The following is a 24,760-nucleotide window of genomic DNA, read 5'->3' as shown; positions in this document are numbered from 1 at the left end:
ATACTAAACTATAGCAGCAAAACCCGTAAGGGGTGTATTATAGGTTACTACAAAATGTCATTAGTCAAGCAAGACTATCACTAGTATGACAGCACCATATTCTTATGGTAGATTACTGATATGGATATAAAGTGCTGGTACCTAGTGAATCAGACAGAATTCAGAAGGGGGAAAACCATCCCTGAGAGGAGAAAAAACCCATCCTAGAGGTGGGAGGAAAAACCAAAGTGACCCCTAAGGTGTACCCAAAGTGGGACCAATAATTCAACAGGCAGAGTCTCACTTCAGAGGTGAGCTTGGAGTCAGATGGGCATGTGCAGTAAGAGTCCAAGATCTCATAGAAAGTTCATGTGTTCAACCCATGTAGGAAAGGAAAAGTACAACAAGGGACATTCCCAGAGAGAGAGAGAGGCTCAACTTTGGGTAAAAATTTAGTCCTTTTCAAATCACTGAGATACAAGACATAGCAACATCACCACTTCTAACAGCCAATATGTGATTTTACACATGTAACGATGCTGTTTTCTGTTTTCAAACCCATTTAATTTTCCCAGACTATTTCCACCTTTCAGAAAACAAATTGTCATTACAGTTTCTTGATTTTGCACTTATTAGTTGTATCCAGTGATATCTCTGGTTTCTAGGTACCCCAGCTGTACTTCAGAGAGGTCAGCTGTACTTTTCAAGGATGTTTCTGGTTCCCAGGCCCAGGCTCACAACTTTCAGGCTGGTAGGCAACTTCTTTGTCACTATTTTTCAGCAGAGAGTTTCAGTTTTAGTAAATTTTCCCTTCTAACCGGGCCAACTTTATGGCTGCTCACATCAACCTAATTTTGCACATTTAGTTATGCCTCTATATAAGTACATCACTGACCTTCAGTTCAGCCCTTTAATTAGTGTTTTTCACTTTCATGACCAAAGACACAACCTTAGGAATTCCTAACACATAGTACACAAACCTGTTATTTGAAAATGTAGACATCGATTTTGTCTCTAAACACTAGAATTTATGGATTGATTTTTTTCATGCTGAAGCCTAATTTTTAAAATAAAACACTTCAAAACATATTCTAACAGTTTTTAATATCTTGCTGTGCAAAATAGTAGTGTGATTCACTCAGCAGAAATACCTTCCTGGTATTTGGGGGCTGGGTGGCTGATTGTTTATTTCATGGATCTTCAATCATTTTGCATACAAAACTTGAAAATGTGTTCAATTTCTTGCTATATTAACTTCCAAATGTATCTACTGCTTGTTCTGTACACACCTCCTCCCCATTCCCTTCAAAAAAATTCTGGGTCAAAAGGAATCAAACAGCATATGAAGTATGCAGCATACCACAAGTAAAATGTCTTGCAGTGGATGTGAGTGAACAAGATTTCTCATAGTACTTGAATGACAACTTCGAATGCCTTCTATATTCTGTGTGCATGACAGCTTATACCTTCAAATTTCGGTAGAACACTGACTCATGCAAATAATTTTTCTATATTCTCCTCTAAGATGTGTTCTCATGATAAGAAATGCGATGATAAGCCCCAAAACAAAGTGCTACTCTTCTATCCAAAATTTGATTATAGGAAAACTATGTTGGGATTATCACCACAGCCTGAAAAAAATTGCATTTGAGAGAGGGTGAAAAAATCATCTGTATCAGCAGCTGGGTTAGGATGAAGTAAAACCTCTTTTAAATGTCTGCACCTTTCAGTAGCTGAGTTTTTATGAAACCTGTTTGTTCTAGCAAGTGGTAACATGTCTCCAAACAGTATGAGTAGTACTGATTTTGTTATGTTATGGCCAGAGAAAGTATCCATGCTTGAGAGTTTTGAAATATCAAGTTATGAAAGATCCTGGAGCTTCTGCTGATATACCTGTACCTGTTGACCTCAAAGACCGTGAAGATGGGGTGATGCAAAATCAAACAAGGACAGTAGGGAGAAGACACATTTAGTGAAGATAAATCAATCCTGTGAATCAAAAAGAGCAAGTGCTTGAATTTAGCTCTCATAAGGGAATGCTCTAACCATTTTAAGTTATTGGTGTCTTGGATTCCTCTCCACGTATTTGACCAGAAATCCTATTTCAGCGAAGAAAAACCTATAAAAGAAGTGTCAATCAGATGTTTTTGTGAGCAGCTTCTCTTTTGACAAACCAACACAATGTTAAGGAAAGACGTTTTTGTTTTCAAATATCAATCAGCTTCATACACCTTTCGCCCAGCCAAGAAAGAGCACACACAATTATAAAGAATGAGTGATCGAGATGTGGTTTTCTTTTCTGAAGAATTTGTCCCCTAGCAGACATAGAGAATAATGTGGAACATATTTCCTCACAATATCTACCTGATCCTGCATCCATAAGAGTACACAAATAATATTGTATTATTCATGAACAAACTTCATTTCTTGTCTTGCAGAGTACTAGCATTTGTTTAAAATACTATTCTTTTAATTATTTAACTCCCGTTGTTATGCTTCACCCTTATTAATCCAGGAGAAATAAATCCAAGGACTGTCAGCAACAGTAACAACACAGCAACTGAAGAACCAGGAGGTTAATTTTTGATTCAATAATATCATGTCAAACCACTGAATCAATGAAAAAAAAAAAAAAAGCCATGTTCTCATGAATGTCCCTGTTGAACACAAGGTACCTTGGAAGTGAAATGATCTGGCTAGAATTTGACATAAACCTGTAAGATGACTCAGCATTTCATTCAGGGGCTTAAGATCACTAACTAATCTTTTCCCTGCTGTGTCTGGCCCTAATCTTATATTCTAGGTATGATGAGTAAGGCTGTTACTCTGCATGTCCTCTCTGGGCAAGTTTTCTTAAACTCTGTAGTTACATAGGAAGTTAATGACATGTTGCGCATGGACTTTAATCCACTTCATTGTCCCAGAGCTGAAATTTAACTCTTAATCACTTGGAACAGAATGTTATCTGAGGTAATTTGGCACATTTTAATTGCAATGAAGCAACTTTATATGAGCTATTGATCCAGCCTGGTATAACTAGGTATCAAGGAAGAGTGTTCACTGCAGAACTAACCTTTTTATGTTGCGCTTTGGTGGTCTGAGCTAAACAGATTTATTTGTTCTTCTTTCCCATAATCCTTTCTGCTTTCCGACATTTTCACATGTGGACTTTACACTGAGATACTTCAGTTAGCACACTGATGGAGAAAGGTTGTAGCTACGATTTTTTCCTGCTTTGAACTAAATAATAAGGTTATGATTTTTTTTTTTTTAAGAAAAAAAAATCCCACACATTTTCTATCTCCGTGACACAAATGTATCTTGGAAATCTGCATAAAAACTATGAAAAAAATATTGCATTTGCAAGAAGTAAAAAGATGAAGAAAGTAAAACCAAGTAGAGGAATTAGCATGAAAGAGCAACACTTTCTCTGATCCTTTACCTTTTAGAGTTGCGTCAGTAAGGGTTAAGCAAAACTTTGAGATTTTATTTCTGTAGTTGAAACTTAATTAGAGCATGAATTCCAAAATGGCTGGAGATGTGAATGAGACCATGAGATGTGTTATTACATGATATAGTTAGGGATACTTACAGATTTCATTCCCTTAAATATTGATTCTACCCTGGAATAAGACTGAAAATGGCATAATTGTTACACCTGCCATGTAACTATGGCTACAACAAGTTGGTTTGTTTCAAGGGTGATGTTTTTAAAAGCTATTTCTACCAACTTAACCAACATTACTGAATACTGGATGTTTTTAACAGGAGCTGGAAATGTTGTAAATAACATAGGTTCATCTACCGTAGTATTTTATCTTGTGTCAGATGTACTATTTTAAGCAAATCCATTGGTTTTCCTACTCCTCATATATTAGTGCACATCACAGAGTAGTCTCAGAACGCACCATCTGGATTTCCTTTGCATGCATGTTCTCCAGTAGCATGCCTAGAGCAATTCCTCTACTCATATTCATCAAAACTGGGCTAGAGACAGCAGCAGTAATAACTCTCTAAAATTCTGATAACATGAATGTCAAGGCATTAGCACTGTTTTGTTCTATAAATACAGTTTTCTTTGTTGGCATTAATTTTTCTCATTGCTGAGTCAGAGGTAAAGCAGGCACACAATTTCTTAATGGAGCAGTCTAACTTCAAGGGAAGAATAATTCTGCTTTTTATATGTAAGTTTTAGCATGTAAGTTTTTAACATGTAAGTTTTTAACAATCAGAGTATTAGCTGTGGCCGTCTCCCATTAATGAATTGGAATAATGTTAGTCACATCTTTTCTTTCCCTTTATCAGAAATTTGTATATTTAAATAATCAGAGTGCTTTGAATCACTCCCCAGGCTCACTCTAGTTGACTAACCACCTATCATATAACGAAGCAACACTATTTCTCAGGAAAAAAAAACGAGAACAGTGTTGTTGTTATTATTGCTGAAAGAAATTATTCTAGCTTCTGTATTCATTATTCAAACATGTTTGTATACTGGCCAAGTTCCTGAAATGTTCCATACTGATTGCGTATATGGGCATTTCTTTTTTTTTGTTTGGTTGTGCTTTTTGGTTTTTGTTTTGTTTTGTTTATATGGTTTGTTTGGATTTTTTCAATTTTTATTTTCCTGACCCTTATTCTGATAGCTCCATATATATATTTAGTTCTCTATGTTTTTATGAAAATATACCCAGAGCCACTAGTCACTGCCAAAAACTGGCATGTCCTTATGTTTTAAAAATACTAGTGCTAAATCCTTTATACTGCTGGACACAAATGATTCCATCCTTTTGTCTAAACCTTTCATCATTCACACCATTAGAGAAAAAGCCTGCTTAACCCTATATCTTTTAGTGCTAAACTTAACCTTCTCACATTTACTTCTTTTGTAGAATGACACCTGTGACAGTTTGTTAATCCTTAAGAAATCAGCTTTTCCAAAATACCTATTTTGTTATCATTTACAAGAACTGGAGGAATTTTTTTCAATAATCAAACACTATTCATACAGAACTTACAGAATTTGAAGTGTTTGATAGAAAGATGATTGTAAGGGTCATTTCTCCACTTGACCCCTTGCAGTAATCTGGGCATTTTTTGAGACTGTATTTAATCCAACCACAATCCTTTTTGTGCTTGTCTAAACCAAGAAAGAAACATGAAGAAATCTTTCTCAGGTTTTATCGTCTCTCAGAGAATGAGATTTTCTTCTCAGTAGAAGAGAAGAAATAGTAAATTACTAACTTAGATGGGAGAATGTTTGAAGAAATACCTTGTTATGAAAATATGCTGAAGATATGTTATTGAGCTTTGAAAGCTCATGAAAATCAGCAAATTTTCAGAGAGAAAGGGTCTGAGGCCCGCAGCAAAATTCTTGTGTCACTTCTCTAGAGAAAAATGAGTAAAAAGACTGTTGTTGGTGGGGTTTTTTTTTTTTGATCTGGAGCTGTGCACTTCGAATACATTCCATTTTATGAAAACATTCAAATGTTTGTGTTTTGGTTTTTTTAAACAACCAACAAAAAGCAAAAAAAAAAATAAAAATCTTCAAACCAACATTTTCTTGAAACAGTGAAAGGAAACACAATTTTCATTCCCTGACCAGTTCTGATATGTAATTTATCTATTGATGTTCTTTGATCTGAGGATTACATTTCTGTATAAGGATTAAATCTTTAGATCAGTTTGAATTACTATAATTTTTCATTCTGTTGTCTAAAGTGAGCCATCCTTTGCATAAGAAATGTTTTCGGAGAAAACAAGAGCCTCTAGATATCCAGAATTACCAGAACCTATAGCTATCCAAAATTACTACAGCAGAGCAAAACTGAGTAACGGACTCAAACCACAAAATTTAGTGATGGCTAAATTTCCTCTTTCTTTCAGGATTTCAGAAATAAATAGGCATAGGATTAAAGACAATTTCACTGTGATGATTTCATTTGTGTAGTAGACCTTTAACGTTGATATTACAACAGTAACTCAAAAGATTTAACTCTAAGATTGATATGTTTATTGCTTTTCTTTTAAAAAGGGGGAAAAATACATTGTTTGTTAATAAATCACCATAATGGAAATGGTCAGAGTAAATAAAACTAAATATGATTATCTTTCAACAGGTGTAACAACAGATAACTACATAAAATGCTGTTCATTGGAGAAAATTAAATTTTCTTCATTGCCAAATCACCTGTAAAACCACAACACACATTATAAAACAGTTAAATTTTTTTTCTGGGAAAATTATGATATCTACTTCTACACCAGCTGTTTGATACCTTCCTTTCTTGCAAATTAATTTAAGTGCTCATACTGTTGAAGCCTTCCCTTTTCCAAATTAACTTATGTAAATGCTGAACCCCCTCGCCCAAGTGACATCTCTATTTGCTTATTATTGTCTTTGTAGCATCCATAGACACAAAAATGAAGATTCTAGTAGATTTGCTTTCATAGCACTACACAAGAAAATATTTCTCCTGCTTCAAAGGGCACAGCGACACAAGTTGGAAGAATAGAAATTAATAGAATAAAAGCAGCTATAAACGAGGAAATGTATTGGTTGTATAATTATGTGCATTTGTGTTGGTTAGTTAACCACACCTTACTAGTCCCCACAACACTAGGAAATTGGCAGTTATACACAACACACACATATATATATGCATATGTACGTATTTCACTCTTTTTTGCTGTTAACTATAATTACGTATCATTTATAGCATTTAAGCATGAGCAGAATAATGAGCAGAGACCTCTCAGAGAACAGGGTTTCATGCAAAATTCACTTTGGGCTGAGGAGGTAACAGCACTTGAAACAACCAAATTCAGTGGGCCACAGACGCTAGTATTAAAAACAAAATAAAGATAGATAATACCAGACAACAAAATAATGGAAACCAAGTCTGGATAGACCGGAATCTATCCAAGGTTTGTGTTAAGAGAACTCTGTCCAGGGGCCAGTTCTGCCCAGTTCTGGGCCCCTTGCTAGAAGACATTTTGGTGCTGGAGTGTGTCCACAGAAGGGCAGTGATGCTGTTGAAGGGTCTGGAGCATTATGTCCTATGAAGAGTGGCTGAGGGACCTGAGGGTGTTTAGCCTGCAGAAAAGCAGGCTCAGGAGAGATCTTATTGTTCCTCTGAACTACCTGAAAGGAGATTGTGGAGCGTTGGGTATTGATCTCTTCTCCCAGGCAACCAGTAACATGACAAGGGGAAATGATCTCACGTTATGCCAAAGAAGGTTCGGCTCAGATATCTGGAAAAAACTGTTCCCTGAAACAGTGGTTAAGCATTGGAATAGGCTACTCAGGGAGATGCAAAGAAAGAGAAACGGGGCAAAAGTTACCAACTGGGCCTATGAGTTTTGCCTTCCAAAAGGCACTTCTCACTAAGCAGATGTGAGTAAATGATCAGAAGTAGCAGCTTGTTCTCCCTCTCTGCTCCCCCCCCCGGTGGAGAATTACATTTCAGCAGTAAGTGGACAGTCACAAAGGCTGCTCATTCAAATATTCAAGGGAAATTTTAAGAAGACCTTGTCTTCCACAATGTCAGGAATGAGAAACAGAAGAGAAGGAAATGGTACTTCTGAAAATTACAATAGATAACCAAATCTGATTTGTCAAAGTAAGGAAGAATTGAATTGCTTTCCATCACTTTTCTAGAAAGCTGTTCTTTAAAATACATAGAGTTTTGTGGTCAAAGTCTTTGTTCTTTGCATTAGCCATATCTTTTAATATTAGGGGTTTTGTTTTTTTTTTTTACTAGTCATGGGTTACCATCCTATATCCCAAGGGGTGCTTGAAAACAAACTGAAAAGTATCTAATGCAAAGAAAGCTCTAGTACCTGTGTCAGCTGGAATTATGCCACTTTCTCATAAGAAACTATTCTTCCATCAATTTCTGTTTCAAAACTAATGTCCAGGATGCCTTGAGCTATGTTATAAAAGTAGTGTAAATTACGTCAAGTATGCAGAATACACATACTTGAGAAGTAAAAATTGAATTATACAAATGGGACACATGCTTATCAGAAGATTCAAAACATTTCCAGACTGAGACTTCGAGGGGTAATTAGGAATCCCTTCGTACTGATATGTGACCACAAACTGGGACAAATGGGAATTACTTTGTGCCAGTAAATCTCACAGTGCCAAATGCCCCAGTAACTTTTGGCTATCTTACAGATAGGCATGAGCAAGCATGAAAAGTGTTTTGCGTATACCCTGCATGCCTGCTGCTTTATTTAAATTGAATTCAATTCCATTAAATTGAATTAAACATGAATTGCTTACTTTATAGCTGCTATTTTATAAGTTGGTTTAAGGATGGGATGAGTTGGAAGACTCATCTGTAAATATCAGAGAAGGACCAATAGGAGAACAGAAACAGGAGAAAAATCAGAACACTCTACAGGAGTTTTGCTTTTCAAAATTGGATGTTGGGGACATTGTTTTGACCTTATCCTTTTATCCTACCAGAAAAAAGGAAAGAATGGAATTTCTACATTGCATTCTAAAAGAAAAAATACATTGTATCATAAGTATGTTTCACAGATTGATGTCAATTAGAACATAACTGAATTGTCAAAACTAACTCTCAAGAGAACACACCTGCTCACTTTACTGATGTTTCAAAGTTGCACTGCATTGTTTGGCTTTTTTTTGTTTTGGTTTTTTTTTTTTATTTCTTTGCATATTATTCTGGAATGGTTTGTGTAGTAAAGACATCTTTAAAATAATTCTTCTACTCTCTTAATTCTTTTTCTTGCACAAAATGCATAATTATCAGTATAGAACTGATCGAGTGCTTCCAGCTCTGTCAGTTATGCGACGAATGCAGGTGCATGTAAAACAATTATAACATAACTGAGAAGTTAGTGCCTCTCTTCACCTCTGTGTTGGACTGCAGGCTGAATAATGAATGTGTTGCATTTTATTGCTGTTCCAAAAATGATGTTTGTTACAGAACTACAAAGGAATTTCAGGAATTTCTCATAATAGTTACACATCTCACATAGGTACAATACTTACTGTGCCCATTGATTGCTTAAGTTTGGTTACGTGCATGTTGCTTCAGGTTTTAAATATATCATAAACAGTGACTCAGAGACATTATACATTATGTTTGCTGTTCAGTTTGAAAATGATTTAGTGTTTGCAGGCCTTGTAAGAGTAGCCAGTGCATTTGAACTCCTCTTGGCAGAGGAGAAAACAAAAAACCTCAGCTCAATTATGTTATTTTTAGACATAACTCAAGAAGGCTGGCACTGTATCTCCCAAAAGACTCTTACAATGTCTGTGTCCAAGTAACCCTAGCAGTGAAGATTGCATTAAAAGAGACTAGTCATTTGGACATTGCCTTAAAGGTTATTCCTGTTGTTTACACAGTCTCATGGTACCTGTGTCTTCAAAGATGCTCTATTCCACTATTAATGTAATTATCCAGTAAAGGGTACATTTTACCATTTAGAAACTAAGTTTGGAAAAAAAGCCAAAACTGTTTGTCTGCACTGCAATATAGTAGAAGGATCATAGATTGTCACAGTTACCAGTCATTTGCAGCCATCAAACCACTCACACCACACTGCCTGCAATTCTTATTGCACTCACATGTTCCCTTCTAAATAAAAATCTATATGTAGTTGCAGGCAATTTAAGGAAGCAAGGGTTTGTTATGACAGATTTCTCACCCTGGTTTGTCATTGGATCTCAAGAAACCAGGTATTTGCCTGTGTCAGAATTAATTTTCAATAAGAGCTAGAGAGTTTGAGTATCACAGTTTCCAAATGTTTAACAAAGATAATTTGAAAGAAAATTGTTTCATTTACAGCAATATTCAGTTTTAGAAAAATAAAACTTGATTATTTCCAAGACCTGAGATAAAAATAGTAGATTTTTTCCCATCTCCTCCTTTGCTTCATAACTTACGATAACAAATTTTTCATAGTATAAATTGCTTAACTTAATCACTTTTGATATAGTACAAAATTTGAAGAAAAGTTCTTTTTATTTATAACTCAGAGCAAAATAACTCAGTATTATGCCATTTACAAATGACTTATTAAGGACAGCAAGAAATTTTGCAAGGATTTACTACTTAGAAGGATTGTTTGTAACAAATATTTTCTAATGTGAATATGCACATTTAAAAATTCTTAAAAATGGTTCTACCTACATGTATTTTCACATGCTACCTTAAATACGCTGTTTCTATGAGCTTGCAAGTTTTTTATAAAAGAAAATATAGATCACAAATCCTGTCTTTGTAAAAGTAGTTTGAAAAATTATGAAAAATATTCATGAATTGTGTTCAATATTCCAAATCTGTAAAAACAAAGGTATTGGGAAAACTGATGAATTTTACCTACTTCTTACATCTGCCTTTCAAATTACTACTGCAGTTGAATCAGATACATTTTGTCTTCTATGGCAAAACATTATGGGAGACAAAGAAAATTATCAGTATTACTGTAATAAGAGTATTATAGGATAAAAAATCCTTTTCCAAATACTGTGAGAACTTCCAGTAACATACTTCACTTGATTAAATTACTCTTTATAAGACAATAATTATTTCTGGAAATCTGGTTACCTAGTACATATTTTTAGCTTTACTTTTTTCTCTCCAGTGTGCAGTCACTAGAACTTGTGAACATTTGCCATGAACTTGCTACCCCTGGCAGTGTATGGGATAATACAAAGCCTCAAAGGGCCATATAAAGCAAAACATAGTGTAACATAAATACCACTAAATACCACATTCCCCTTTTTTTTTTTTTTGGTGTATTCTTAGTTAGCCTATGAGACAAATAATCAGCTGTTAGTATGATTTCATTGAAACCAGCTCTGCATTATTGGTCTTATCTATTTCAGCTTGATCATGGTTAAAACAACAGCATTTAAAAATTAGGATCCAGTATACACAGATTTATAGCTGTCTTCTAATAAATGCACAATTTGCAGACAAGATTGTGTATTCTCCAAGCAACTGAGATTCATATTCACACAGATGAATACTCCAAAACAAGCCTGTTTAAATATGCCGCAATAAAAGAAAATGCTGCTGACAGCAATTCCTCCTGTAGCTCAGTATGTGAAATTGTGAATAGACTGACAATCAAATGAAATTTATGGTGATCAAAAATTAAATTAAAAATAAATTAAATGAAAAAAAAAGATATCCAAGGGAACATTTTTTATGAAAATCCTATGAAAACACCAGATCTCTATTCCTTTAATTTCATAAAAGGTTTATGTATTTATGTCTGGTCAATTTTGCAGTCACTGAAAAAAAATGTTGTTTAGCTAATAAAACAATCACCTTTTCCAGATGAGATCTATTCACTAGTGGTCATTTAATCTGCAAATAAACCTCCTAGATAGTTACAATGCACATATTGTATTCAATATTGAATTACTTCAATAGTAATTTTTATCTTCAGTTCCTTAAAGATATTAAAGCTCTTTTCTTTAAACCTGCTTTCTATTATTAAGGTCAGCGTCTCCTATGACTGTGATTTTGCAATTTTCAAACTGAGAGATAGGTATCCAGCTATTATTTTGTTTAAATTGTGGAGTATTCTGATTTAGATAACGCATTTATTTAAAGCTACCGCTTCTCTATATGCAACTTGATGAAGAGAAATCAGCAAACTCATGGTCACACAATGACTTGGACTGAACAAGGTAGTGTAGGATAGTGAATTTTTTCCCAGATTATCTACTCTGACATTGGAACAAGTTGCATTTTATTGACATAAAAAGGTATTACATATTTGGTGGGGTTTTTTGTTTTGTTTGAGATTTGGTTTTTGCATTTTTATTAAAGAACATGGCATAGTTGGGGTTGAGAAAAGTACAAGAATTTTATTCTCAATCAGTTTTACTGGGATTCTGCACCCTGAATTTAGGTTTCTGTATGGAAGTGTCCATTATAATCCTGCACACTTGCCTCTCCTTACTCCACGTGGAGATCTGATCATGGTTGTAAATACATCCTAGAGAAAAAAAATTCAGCTACATACAGGTGGATACCCGAATAACTGCTAACCAAATGCTCTTTGAATAAATTGAGCACCTCTTTCACAAACAGCAACAGAGGCATAAAGACTGTACGCAGTTGTAGACACCTACATTGATGATACCTAAATTCAGCCTTTCATATATGAAGGAGAAAGCCAAACATGAAAGAAGTCTGTACCCAGATAAACCCTTCCTCATAAGAGTACCTGAAGATCCACAAAGTTTTCCCATGACTGTGTCTACTGATGGTGCTGACTAGGATGATACTTCAGTTTTCAGTGGCATTTGTACCCGATAGACCCCGCAGAAGCAATTTAAGACAAAATTTCATTTATTACATATATCTAGAGCATATTGTTATGCACTAATTTTGCTCAGTACAAAGCAAATTATTTAAAACAGTTCTCAGTGTGCCATTCATTGTTAAGCAAATTAAAAGTATTTGAGCTTGTGAACACTGATTGCAAGCACTATATTTCATGTCTCTCATAGTCAATGATCTTTTATTTCCAGTAAGAAATATGAATTTCCCTCTATGATTTAATAAATGGTGGTACTTACCTTTATAGTCTAGGTAGTTCATTTCCATAGGTATGTTTCATTCAAATGAGTTAATTAAATTGATTTGCATTTACATAATTTCTCTACTTTGACTGCAATAAACTTTCAGTGTAAATTTAAGCAATCGAAACTCTGTTTTGGCAAGTGACAATGGTCTAATGTACATTTTGGGCTGATATTTCTTAATCAAGCAATTTAGACCATAAATTTACATATTTATGGGTAAACTGCATAGTTAATATTTGTTCTGCCTGGATGCTTACTTCAATATAGGAGAAATTTAGTAGTAATTTTCTTTTAGCATTTCAGAGCAAGTACTAGTGAATGTTTTTATCATGTAAATGTGTCTTTTATTTGGTCCTTTCTGTTTTCTCTAGAAAAATGAAGACCCAGACATAAAGATACATTGATGCTAGTTGTTAAAAATAATTTAATTAAACAAATCAAGTGTAGGGATTTTAATGAAAATTGACACATCTTCACTTAGTATATTTTATTATTCTTATTAAGAAATTGAAAGCATATTGGAAAGGCTGCAATCAAAGAAAATATTTATCACTGATTTTTCTGATGCTGACATGGAATAAGTAAATCTTTACTTTAGTCTCTTTAAAGAAAATCTTCCACATGAAACCAAAGCCAGGTTGTTATAAAATCTCCTCAGAAACTATTTTAAAGCTTGAAAACTTCTCTCTAGAAAAAAATTCCTTTCATGGAAATTTTGTACTTCTATATATACAATCCTGGAATAGTAGAAGAGATAATACATGTAATTTATATTAATTTGACTTAATTTGATGTGTATATGAGGGAAGGAAAAACTTTCATTTAAATAATTTCATAAAGTTATTACAGAGGGTTTTTTTCTATATTTATAAATAGTTATATGAATAATCAAGGATTTTCTTAAAATATATTTTCCAAGCAATATAATTGCTTGTTGTTGTTGTCAGGTGTTTTATCTGTTTGTTTGCTTTTGTTTTTTGTACTGAGAGAATCCATTGTTTGTACAAAGGTGTTTTAATTCTATTTTGCTTCATTGCACATTTGCCTTATGAAAATCATTATCCTATTTTTCCGTTCTTTTCTAGTATATCTTGCATATTCATATTCTGATATAGCTGCAGATATAGGAGGAATTGATAAATTACTTTTCCCTGGTGACATACTTCTCCCTGATGACCAGGCTCTTCGGGTAATGCTTTCAGCCTGAAAGATCAGTTTTGTTGCCTGACTGAAGTGATCACCTTTTCTTATTTGCCACTGACAGAGATTCAGATACAATACAGAGTAGGTTGATTATACTTGGTTGAATATATCAACTTTTCTTTTACCCTCCCATGCAAAGGAGAGTTTAATTTCTAAATACGAATATTAAATTTGTGTTGTAAAGCTCTCTGTGCCTTAATTCAGGTTCTAGGTCATGAGTCTCCTTTCAAATCAACAGATTATTAACATAAAGCTTCTCTGTAAACTACTTCTCAGCAATTTATATTTCTGCTGGAGATAATGGTGCTTGCAAACCCATCTGAATATTTTCTTTTAAGACTAAATCTAAATTCCTAACTCACGGGCTGTAGTGGTTTGAACCAGGTTTTCCCCCTGAAGCTAAGAAAGTGCTAACCCCCAGGGGGGTGACACTGGAGATTTGAACCAATCTGCGCTCCTGCGAAATATAAACATACCACAACCTGACCAGAAGAAGAAGTGTTGTAGTTTGGTTGTAGAAGTGTTGGCCATGTTCTGAGGCCACGAGGAGCAGAGGGCAGAAGCCCCTGGGGGGGCTTTGGCCCCCCAACCCCCAGCGGGGGCCTGCGGGGACCTGGAACAGCATAAAACTGGGCTAGGTGCCTGCAGCTGAGAGCTAAGGAAGTTTTCTCCACCATGAGTGAGCAGAGACAGCAGCGGCAGAAGCAGTGTCTAGAAGTGATGGCAGAGCCAAAAAGATAAGAAGCGGCAGAGGCATTACAGCCAAGCAGGAGAGACACAGTGTTGTCTGAAAAAGAAGGTAGCAGTAGCCGAAAGAGAGAACAGAGTTCTACAGAGAGGAAGTTTGGGGGTAAGACCTGCTAAAGTCCCCTAAACTTTCTTTGAGATCCCTCCAAAATGGAGGGGGGTGGACTCTTACTGATTAGAAGTCCTAAATGGAGTAAAGGAGCTAAGAAACTTGGTTGTCCTGAGAGCTCAGCCAGGACGGTGTGTAGGAGGTTGACATTGGAACCCTCCCTTGCTGCAAGCTACAAAGAAGCTCACAGCCATCTTGAGGCAGGGCACAGAAGCTCTGCAAGGGGCTTGAGTCCCCTGAAGATACCAGACTGTCACGAAGACTCCCTGTGCTCGTGATAGGACTGTGGTGGAATGACCTTTGTCTGGGGTGAACGTAGCCCACAGAAGACCCCTCGCTTGGAAACGATGGGGCAGGGGGGGGGGCTTGGATACCCCCCTTGTGAGTGCTGGTAGAAATCCAGCTGTCAGCTGCTGCATGTGAAGAGGACAGATGACTGCTGCCGTAGAGAAACTGCTCAGAGACTAGAAGGGATCTGTCCTTCTTCCCTCCTGGACTTTTATTTGGAGGGGAGAAGAGATCTGACCCATTGTAAATACTTATGTCATGGTAGAGATAGTTGAGATCATGTGTATAATGTATTATAATATTTATTTGTACAGTCATTGTAATATATTTCCCTTTCCCCCATTTTGAGTCTGGTGTGTTTTATCTGGAAAAACCCATCTCACATTAGATTGAGATGTGACAGGAGTCTAGGACTAGAGAATTAGATTTTTTGAGGCTCTCAAACCATGACACGGGCATAATGGAAATATTTTAAATCTTAAATGCCACTTGTATCTTATGTTTAAATTACAAGTTTTTCTCCTTTTTTAGTAAACTATTCAGACATTAGTGAGCACTTTAATAATATCTTATTGCCTTTTGTGTTGATCACAGATATGAAAGAAAAAATAAAACCAAAACTCTCTCAGCTACATAAATTCTGATCTCTAGACATGTTGAACAGATTTAGGTAATTATGAAAGTTTATCCCACTTGAGTTACTCAAATACGTTGTAATATTTTGAACTACAAACCATACATGAAATATAGTTTATTAAAAAAGAGTAATACTGTATCTTTCTCATTACATTTTCCCTCAGATAAAAATATAAGTGCAAGATTAAACTGATATGTATAACCCATATAACTTATGTTTATAATTTATGTATAATAGAATATAATGTGTATATTTATAGAAAACTCATGCTGGTTTTACAAAGCCATAAATTGTTGTTTCAAACTTGCATCACTAGTCTGCACTTTCATCCAAATATAGTCCTAAAAAAAAATGCGTAAGGCATTGGTTCCTCTGTTACTTTTTCACACAGTTCTAGCTGATATAGCTCTGAGAGTAGGTTTAGACTAGATGCTAGGAGGAAATCCTTTACCATGAGGTGGTGAGGCACCAGAACAGGTTGCCCAGAGAAGATGTGGATGTCCCATCCCTGGAAGTGTTCAAGGTTGGTTTGGACAGGGCTTTGAGACCCTGGTCTAGTGAAAGGTGTCCCTGACCATGGCAGATGTTTGGAACTAGATGATCTTAAAGGTCCCTTCCAACCCAAACCGTTCTGTGATTCTATGAGAGATATTTTTTTTATAGTCCTTCTTAAACACAGAATTTATTCCAAACAATTGCAAGAAGAGATTGATCTGACACTGTCACAGGTGGGTACCTCCATCTCCTGCCACTTCCAGGAGGTCTGTCCAAGTTTATTTGTCTCTGTTTTAAGCATCCTAGACTGATGAGAAACACTTTCATTTGAGCAACTCCCTTTCATCATGTTCTCCACTAGTCCGTTTCTTCCCAAGGATCTCCCACGGGGAAGGAGTCAGTATAAGCACAGAATCATTAAGGTTTGGAAAAACCAGGTCATGTTCACCACTAAATCATGTCCTAAGGTTCCATATACAAATGTCTTTTGAACACTTCCAGGAATGGTGACTCCATCACTTCCATGGGCAACCTGTTCCAATGCTTAACCACTCTTTCAGTAAAGAATTTTTTCCTAATATCCAACCTGATCCTCCTTTGGCACTCCTTGACACCCCTTTGACTTATTTGGAGTTAAGAGATTTACACCCAGTTTGGTTATTGAAGTTAGGTCTTATAAGGTTGACCTTAATGAGAAAATCATCTTCCTATCCATAAAAACTCATTGGTTTAGCTCCAATTTCCTTTCTATCACCTTGTGCAAGGAGCAGAAGGTGGTTGCTTATCACATAATATTCAACTTGCAAAAGTCTCCTATATTATAGTAAAAGGAAATGTAACTATAGAGGGAAAGACTCCTGCAACTAAGACTGAGAGACATAGAATAGCAGTAAAAGAAGCATTTGTTGAGGCCTATTCTAAGGCCAGCAGAAAAGTCCCCTTAAAACCAATTGTAGCAGATAGACCTCACTCTTATGACTATGGTAGTTATGAATCTCAGAAGTTAAATTGCTACTGGGAATTCACAGATGACTGCTAACTGGAGTGATTATCTTAGTAAAGACAGTGGCAAGCTATGTTCTGGATAGCTTGAGTCTGAGATCCCTTAATGGAATGTTGCCCCAAGACACCCAGACTTGAAGAAAGTCAACCAGATTTATAAGTGAAAATATTGTTGGAATAATCACTGTTGGCAATAAGATATGACAAGGTACAGTATCACAATCCCTTCTAATGTGAATCTTCCCAAACTTAGTATGTCAGCATCTCTCTCCAGTTGAGTTGTCCATATAACTCCTCAAAATACATTTTCCTTTAGGCTTGCTCAACATAACATTTATTGCTCTCCTTCCTAACTTTCAGTCATATATACAAGAAACTGATAACTATGTAGATATTTATGTCACTTTCTTTTGGCTACTGATTTTTGGTTTTTACAAATTTAATAATTTATAATTTAATTATAAAATTATTCAAATTTTATAGTAGTACTCACTACAAAATTTGGTGTAAATAGAGGTGCGAATGAGCAGTAAAGAAGAAGAGAAATGTGGTACTTTATTTTGTGTTACAACTACTCAGCTTTCAGACTCTGAAAGATTTCTCATCCTAATTTTATAAAACCTACCCCCTGTATATAAATGTCTGAATTTAAGTATGTATTTCATTATCGTAATACTAACCCAACACATTATTAATTGTCTGACTTCTTCCAGAAACCGAAACAAAAATGGGTCTAGAGGAAAGACTGTGTTGCAGTGAAGAGGGAGGTCAACTGAAAGAGAGGCAGATTGCTGAACTCAGGATAACCTTGATAGCATTGTATGCCTGCTTTATCAAGTACACCACGTTGTAGCAGCCAAATGAAACACAATATTTCAAAGCAATGCCAGCTGTAAGCAAGACCTTTCAAAGCAGCGTAAGTTTCCATACTCACATCTCTCAAAACAGTGTGGTCGCTAAGCTCTTCACATATATTACAGAATTTTTGTTCTCACTAAAGATGCCTAAGGACATAGTGAAGTGTTTTCATTCCTTGATTACAGATAATAGAGAAAAACTGTCAAGAAAGGAAAAAGGGAAAGGAGAGGAGGGGAGGGGAGGGGAGGGGAGGGGAGGGGAGGGGAGGGGAGGGGAGGGGAGGGGAGGGGAGGGGAGGGGAGGGGAGGGGAGGGGAGGGGAGGGGAGGGGAGGGGAGGGGAGGGGAGAGGAGGGGAGAGGAGAGGAGAGGAGAGGAGAGGAGAGGAGAGAAGAGGAGAGGAGAGGAGAGGAGAGGAGAGGAGAGGAGAGGAGAGGAGAGGAGAGGAGAGGAGAGGAGAGGAGAGGAGAGGAGAGGAGAGGAGAGGAGAGGAGAGGAGAGGAGAGGAGAGGAGAGGAGAGGAGAGGAGAGGAGAGGAGAGGAGAGGAGAGGAGAGGAGAGGAGAGGAGAGGAGAGGAGAGGAGAGGAGAGGAGAGGAGAGGAGAGGAGAGGAGAGGAGAGGAGAGGAGAGGAGAGGAGAGGAGAGGAGAGGAGAGGAGAGGAGAGGACAAAGTACTTAAATTTAGAAATTACAGGAAATGGACAGAAAGTCCAGACTGAATGTCTTGAAAATGCCATCTCACCTGCCTCCCAGCTCAGGTGGTCCTGAAAGACACATTTTTTTCATCTCAGTACTCTCCAAATACAAAAAGATTTTGCTTTTGTGTTTGTACGACAGAACTTCAGATTTGATAAATTATAACTAACACACGCATCCTCAAGGATGTTTAGGGGAGCTTGATTAAAAATTGGTGGATTTCAAACTTTTTATTCATTCAATTAAATTGAAGTAATCCTGACAGGCACATTCATCATCCTGCACTGTTATTCTGCAAATGAAGTACATGAGAACACTTTGTGCTGCAGTTCCAGTGGTAGATAGGTATACCTTGTTCTAGGTCAGAAATATGCCTACATTAGTGTGTACTGCCCAAATAATTATGCCCTGCTGTTTCCTGCTGCAAAATTTTGAAATCAAATTCAGTTTGGATATGAGCAAACACAGATCTTTGCACCACTTCTATATGGAAACAACTCGGATAATCCTTATATACAAGTGTCCCTAATAGAATACATTCCCAGCATAAGAGAACCCTTACATTCCATATTACAAAAAAGTAAAACTATTATGAGCAAGTCGTGCACCTCCAAAGATTAGTCGTGAACCTGAAAAACACGTACGTGAAACACTTCGAATTTTCACCAGATTTACTATTTCTCCACATTGAAGATGTTGGGTAATGTTTTAGCCTTTACACTGTTATCAGAGGTTGTCTCAGATTTCTCCTTTCCAGAAACATTTTAAATAGATGGAAATCTCAGGTCACTGAAAAGAAACTGTGCAGCTGTTTTTCAATGGATGCACCTTAAGTGACACAAGCAGTAAATCAGCAGAGGAAAAAGAAGATGTAGGTCCAAGTCTGTCTGTCCTGTCTGCTGCAGGTCTCAGTTATCCTGCTCTTCAGTCTTGATGCTCTTTTGGGCAACTTTAGCTTTCTGTAATTGAGTTTATGTTCCAGCTCTGTTATTCTGTCATCTGATCTTTAGCTTTGTTCCTCTGCTTCTCGATTTTCTTTTTGCCTGCATAATCATCTTCACAAACTTCTGAGCAATCCTTCCCTGCACAACTCCAATATTTTGACAATATTTATTTCCTCTGAGGATTTCTTAGTGGTTTCAATGTAGCAAAGAAAAAAAGCAGCCTGTGTTACCACACCAGTAGTCTTGCAATCTGCACCATAAAGCTTTCGTCCTCCTGCGGTAAGAATTGTACACAGTTAGAAAACTAAAAAATGTGAAGCCCTAAGTTTTTCTTCAAAATAATCAGAGGACACAGACACTTGGAGAAAAGAATGAGGACCACAAAAGTCATTTTTGGGGGCAGCATTCTCATTCTGGTCAGAATTCTTAATTAGGAAAAAAAAAAAAGGAAACAAAATATAAAAAATACAGGAATCTTTTACTGATTTGCACTTCCAGTCCCCATACACTCTTATTTGCAATAATCACTAGTTGATCAGGGTGGAGTTTTCTCCAAGGTCATTAAAACATTGAGTAAAATAATTTGCGTGTGTGAGTATAGAGAGCTCTGTAGTGGAGGATCTCATTGCTCCCACCATTACTAAATGGATGCTCTTTACTTTGTATTAAGCCATAGAAACTGCAAAATAACTTCCAACTTATTAATTTATTAATGCGGAGGAATTTATTTTCACGGTTTTATGGGGAAACATATCAGTCAACTGACCCCTACGTGGTTCTTGTGGAAAGAGAGTATTACTTATCATCTATATGACTACTACTGCTAATGTCTGAGGCTGTTGCAGCCTAAAAATGCACAGTTCATTCTGCAGATGGTGATAGCTCTACTAACACTTCTATTGTTAGTTTGAAAGTCAAGTGATGATATGTGTAGGCGGATGTGTGGGAGCAGTGCAAAGAATTACAAGGATTTTCTCCCACACTAACGATCCACATGGAAAAGAGGACCTTATGAAACAATGTTCTGTTCCCCTGGTATTTTTAATCAGTCTGATATTTTGTTAGAATAGCATTTTATTGCACAGCTTGTCATTTTTCTATCTATGGAAGATCTTTTTAAATAAAAAAATCTTTTATGGCTTTTCCTTCACATTTTGATATGTCACCATTTAAAAAAAAAATTAAGCTGTGTCAAAGCAGAAAAAATAGCTGGAAAATTAATGAGTTATTCTGACACACATGTAATTTACTCTTCTAGCTTTTCTCAGCAATTATGCATTTGTTGAACCTGGTAGTATTTGGAAGTTCCTTAAAATACAGCACCTGTCAGTTTTGCCATCTCTATAAATTTCGTGGTGGCTGCAAAGCAGGAAATACATCAGTATTTGTAAACACAGCATTTATGGTGCAGTCAGATGAGGATAAGGCAGCTGACCTGGGCTACCCAAATGTATACTTCAGCCCCCAAAGGACCTTGTGTTTGGTTTCTACAACTCATTCAGGACATTTTAGTATGCTGTTTGTATTTTTATTGGTTCTAGTTCCCCACCCAAATTACCTATTCACTCTCAGATAGGAAAACTTATTATTTTCTTCCAAGTAGGGTATGAATTCTTTCCACACCATTCTCTGCGTTTTTTTTTGGTTTTGTTTTGTTTTGTTTTTATACATACATAGATAAACATATGTGTATGAGTATGTAAACATATGTTTATATGTGCATAAACAAATATTTTTTAAATAGACAAGAGTATCTATGCATATGGATATATGCCTAAATTTTGCATAGCTTCTGGCTTGTCTTCATATATTGTATAAACTCGGGTAACAGGAAAAATTTACTCCATCCAAAACTTCACTTGTTCTCTTTCTCTACTTCATTCTTCTGCTGCTTTTATTCCTGTCCAGTCATTTTTTTCTCAATGTTCAGAAATAAGCTCCTTATCTTTGCATTTTGAATAATGAGGGCTCAAATAATGAGCCTCAGGTGATCTGTACTACTCTAATTATTTTGTTCTTTTGATGGCAACTGTGATTATACCCGCTGAGAAATGTCCAACAAAAACTTATATTCTATTAGAATTTAAAGAAACGATCCAACTACATACTCCCATGTAAATGTATCTATTTTAAATTTGTCAGTCTTTAGTCTATTCAAAATCATCTTGTCCATGCCCATAATGTGAAAGTTTAGGAAATATGTGCTTTATTTTCTTGTATGGGAAGGTATTTTGATTTTATTTTTTTCTGAAATTAACATTTTATCATTGAAAAATATTAGTTTCCTTTACATTGATATTTCTGTTGGAAAGCTTTCTTTAGGAAATTTATTCATCACTAAATTGCAAACTTAAAAAATGCAAATAACTGACAAATTGTCTTTTACTTGATGGCCAGAACATCAACAGAATAGGGAGCCTCTCCTGATGCACACGTTGTTAAGTGGCATAAAGTAACATCATAAAAATGATGATATATATCTAACTGTTTCACTGCATATTTTAGGTCCACCTGTTTTACAGACTTGACTGAATCAGATCTCTGCTGGCACATAGGGACTCTTTGGCATTTGACTGTAATCTTTCAGAAGGGAATATATTTACTTATTTCTGTATACTTTTTAAGTGTCTTACTTGTCTCAGTAGAACTCAGTGTCCTTGCAATTTTATTGTCAACTAACTACATATTGAAATATATCTACAAGGGTCTATATCTTTTTCAACTGACATTATTATCACAATTCTCACTTGATCATACCAAATATACCTGCTAACTTTGCATTTAACTTTGCAGTATGAGTTTTATTTTGAATCATTATTTTTTATATTCCTGTTAACTTGGTGCATGCATTTAGGAGGGTTTAGGAGTAAACAGAAGATGATAATCAGGAAAGAATTTTGGATAGGAGCTTAATAACATTTATATAAGAATGATGTGTAGAAGACACGTGGGAACAAGTTAAAATGTGGTCATATGTGATTATAGAATTAAAATGACATCTAGGTATAGGATTTGTGGCTTTGGGGGTTTTTGTGTGTGTGTGTGGGGGGGGGGGGTTTGCTTGGTTGCTTGATTTTTTAATATTTCATTGTAATGAAAGAAGTACAGTAGGGCAAATGGTAGAATTAAATCTAAATGAAATATTATTATCAGTTAAATCTGTATAAAGAAAAGAGTTCCTAGAGGTGTCCATCTATCAGCAATATTCTTGTCAGTAATGTGGAACCAGCCTAATCTACATACTTTGTCTTTTATTGCTCAGTGTTGTATTTTCACAGATGGTGACCAAAGAGTAATAACTGTTGGTTTTTTGTAATAGCTTATGAAGTTTTGATTAACTTTCCTGGTTTTCTCCTTTTGTCACTATGAAATTAAAGGTCTTTAGGGAAGGAGGACCATGGAGAATATTGTATGATTCTGAGACATGACTCAAACAAAATGAGAATAATTTTATTGCTGTCTTTAATCTCCCAATAGTCCACAACTAAAGCAATGTAAATAAAACATTTTAATAAATTATGATTTATATTTCAGTGTTAAGTTTTAAGGAGAAATACAAACAAGCAAAAGAAACCAAACAAGAAATAGTTTTTAAGAAATGGGAAATAGGAGTCATCTGACAAAATAAATCAACATTCAGGAATATGACTTTCTAATAGATCAAAATCCCCTGATAATTAGCATCTTGACTTCTTTTTTATTATACAATATACTTTGAAGATGCTATTGAGATCATCTCCTGGGACTAAGCACTACATAAATGCATAGTAGCATTAGACTGAATTCTCAGCCTGAAGGTGATAGTTTAGTCCTCTAAATGTACCTGTTTAGAGAGCTAAGAGATGGAAAACATCTTTTATATCACTTGCAAGCTGCACCCCAGACTAAAGGAAGAGAGAAAGAAACCACTTACTGACAAGTGGAAAAAGAAAGGGAAGACCAGGCAAAAATATACTTATACCCAGTGAACACCCAGACACTCTGTCTGAAGGCCTAATCTACATCAGGTACTTGTCTGAGACAGATACAAGTCTCAGTTCAGAGCAGCAGAGGGGAATATGACTGTTATTAGTAAAACTATTGCTTATCCCTCTGTCTGGCCTCATGCAAAAGCTGGAATACAATCATTGAAACATAACCCAGACAAAATGTTCCTTTCGTGTTTGAACTTTGAAGAATTTTACATATCCTCTGGCCTCAGCTGTTTTGTCAGTTTGTCAACGTTCACAAAGCCTTGTAGATAAGAAAAAAGTGTATAATGTTCATCAGATTCTTCCTTTTCCTCTCTTAGTTTGACTGAATTATTTCCTGCTAATATCATATTATTTCTGCTAAAATGTTCATTTATATGCATTGTTGCAGCTGATAAGTAGTAGAAAATTAACCCAGAAATGACATGGCTCAAAAAGGTGGCTCAGAAACACTTGATACAAGTATCTGGCCTTCATTTTGCTTTGTCTTGGTTTGAGATTCATATGTTATGCAAATAAAGAAGAATTTATTTTCATCCCTGTTCTTGTGGTTTATGTTTCTTTGTATTGGCTACAGCAGCTACTTGCTATTCCTTTGTGAAACGAAAGGGAGTTCTAACACAACAACTTAAAGATAATGAAAATTTAAAGGTTTAGAACATAGTAAAAAAATAGTGCCCTTGATTACAGCTCACTGAAGTTGACTGACTTTTTCTTTTTTTGTTTTTTTTAGAAAAAGTAATAGAAGAATTTTTGCTGTTGAAGTCTCGGTGACTGCTGTGATCTGAGTAAAATTAACTTCTATTGGTGATCCTATTGTTTTCATTTTTGCTTTGGAAATGAAAGTCTCATTATATCCTGCTACATTATTCAATATGATAAGAAAGACAATTTTAATGCTTACACTACCCTATGACTCTGTGTGTAACCTTTCCAAATCCTGCCCTTGGCTGCAACGCAGACAAGTAAGTCAAGGCCATTGTTTGCATGGTTTAATAATTCTGCTGCTGGCAAGTGAGTCAGACAGAGGTTGTTCTTGATTATTCTGTGAGAATTGTTTTATTTCTGCAATTCTAAGAGGAGTGGGAAAATTAAATAACTTTTATTTTTTTCTGTTGGTTGCATGAAAAGATTGAATCTTTTGATAATAAAAAGTGTGGTATTTGCGTGATTTAGTGAGGACTGTCTTTTGAGATTTAATGCAGAATGCATTTTGAAGATAAAGGTGCAGATGTTCCTATATTTT

Source organism: Manacus candei, unplaced genomic scaffold, assembly GCF_025592945.1.
Source record: "Manacus candei isolate 608988 ecotype Guabito, Panama unplaced genomic scaffold, ASM2559294v1 h1tg000041l, whole genome shotgun sequence".
In the NCBI taxonomy this organism is placed as follows: Eukaryota; Metazoa; Chordata; class Aves; order Passeriformes; family Pipridae; genus Manacus; species Manacus candei.
This window is presented reverse-complemented; position numbering follows the sequence as displayed.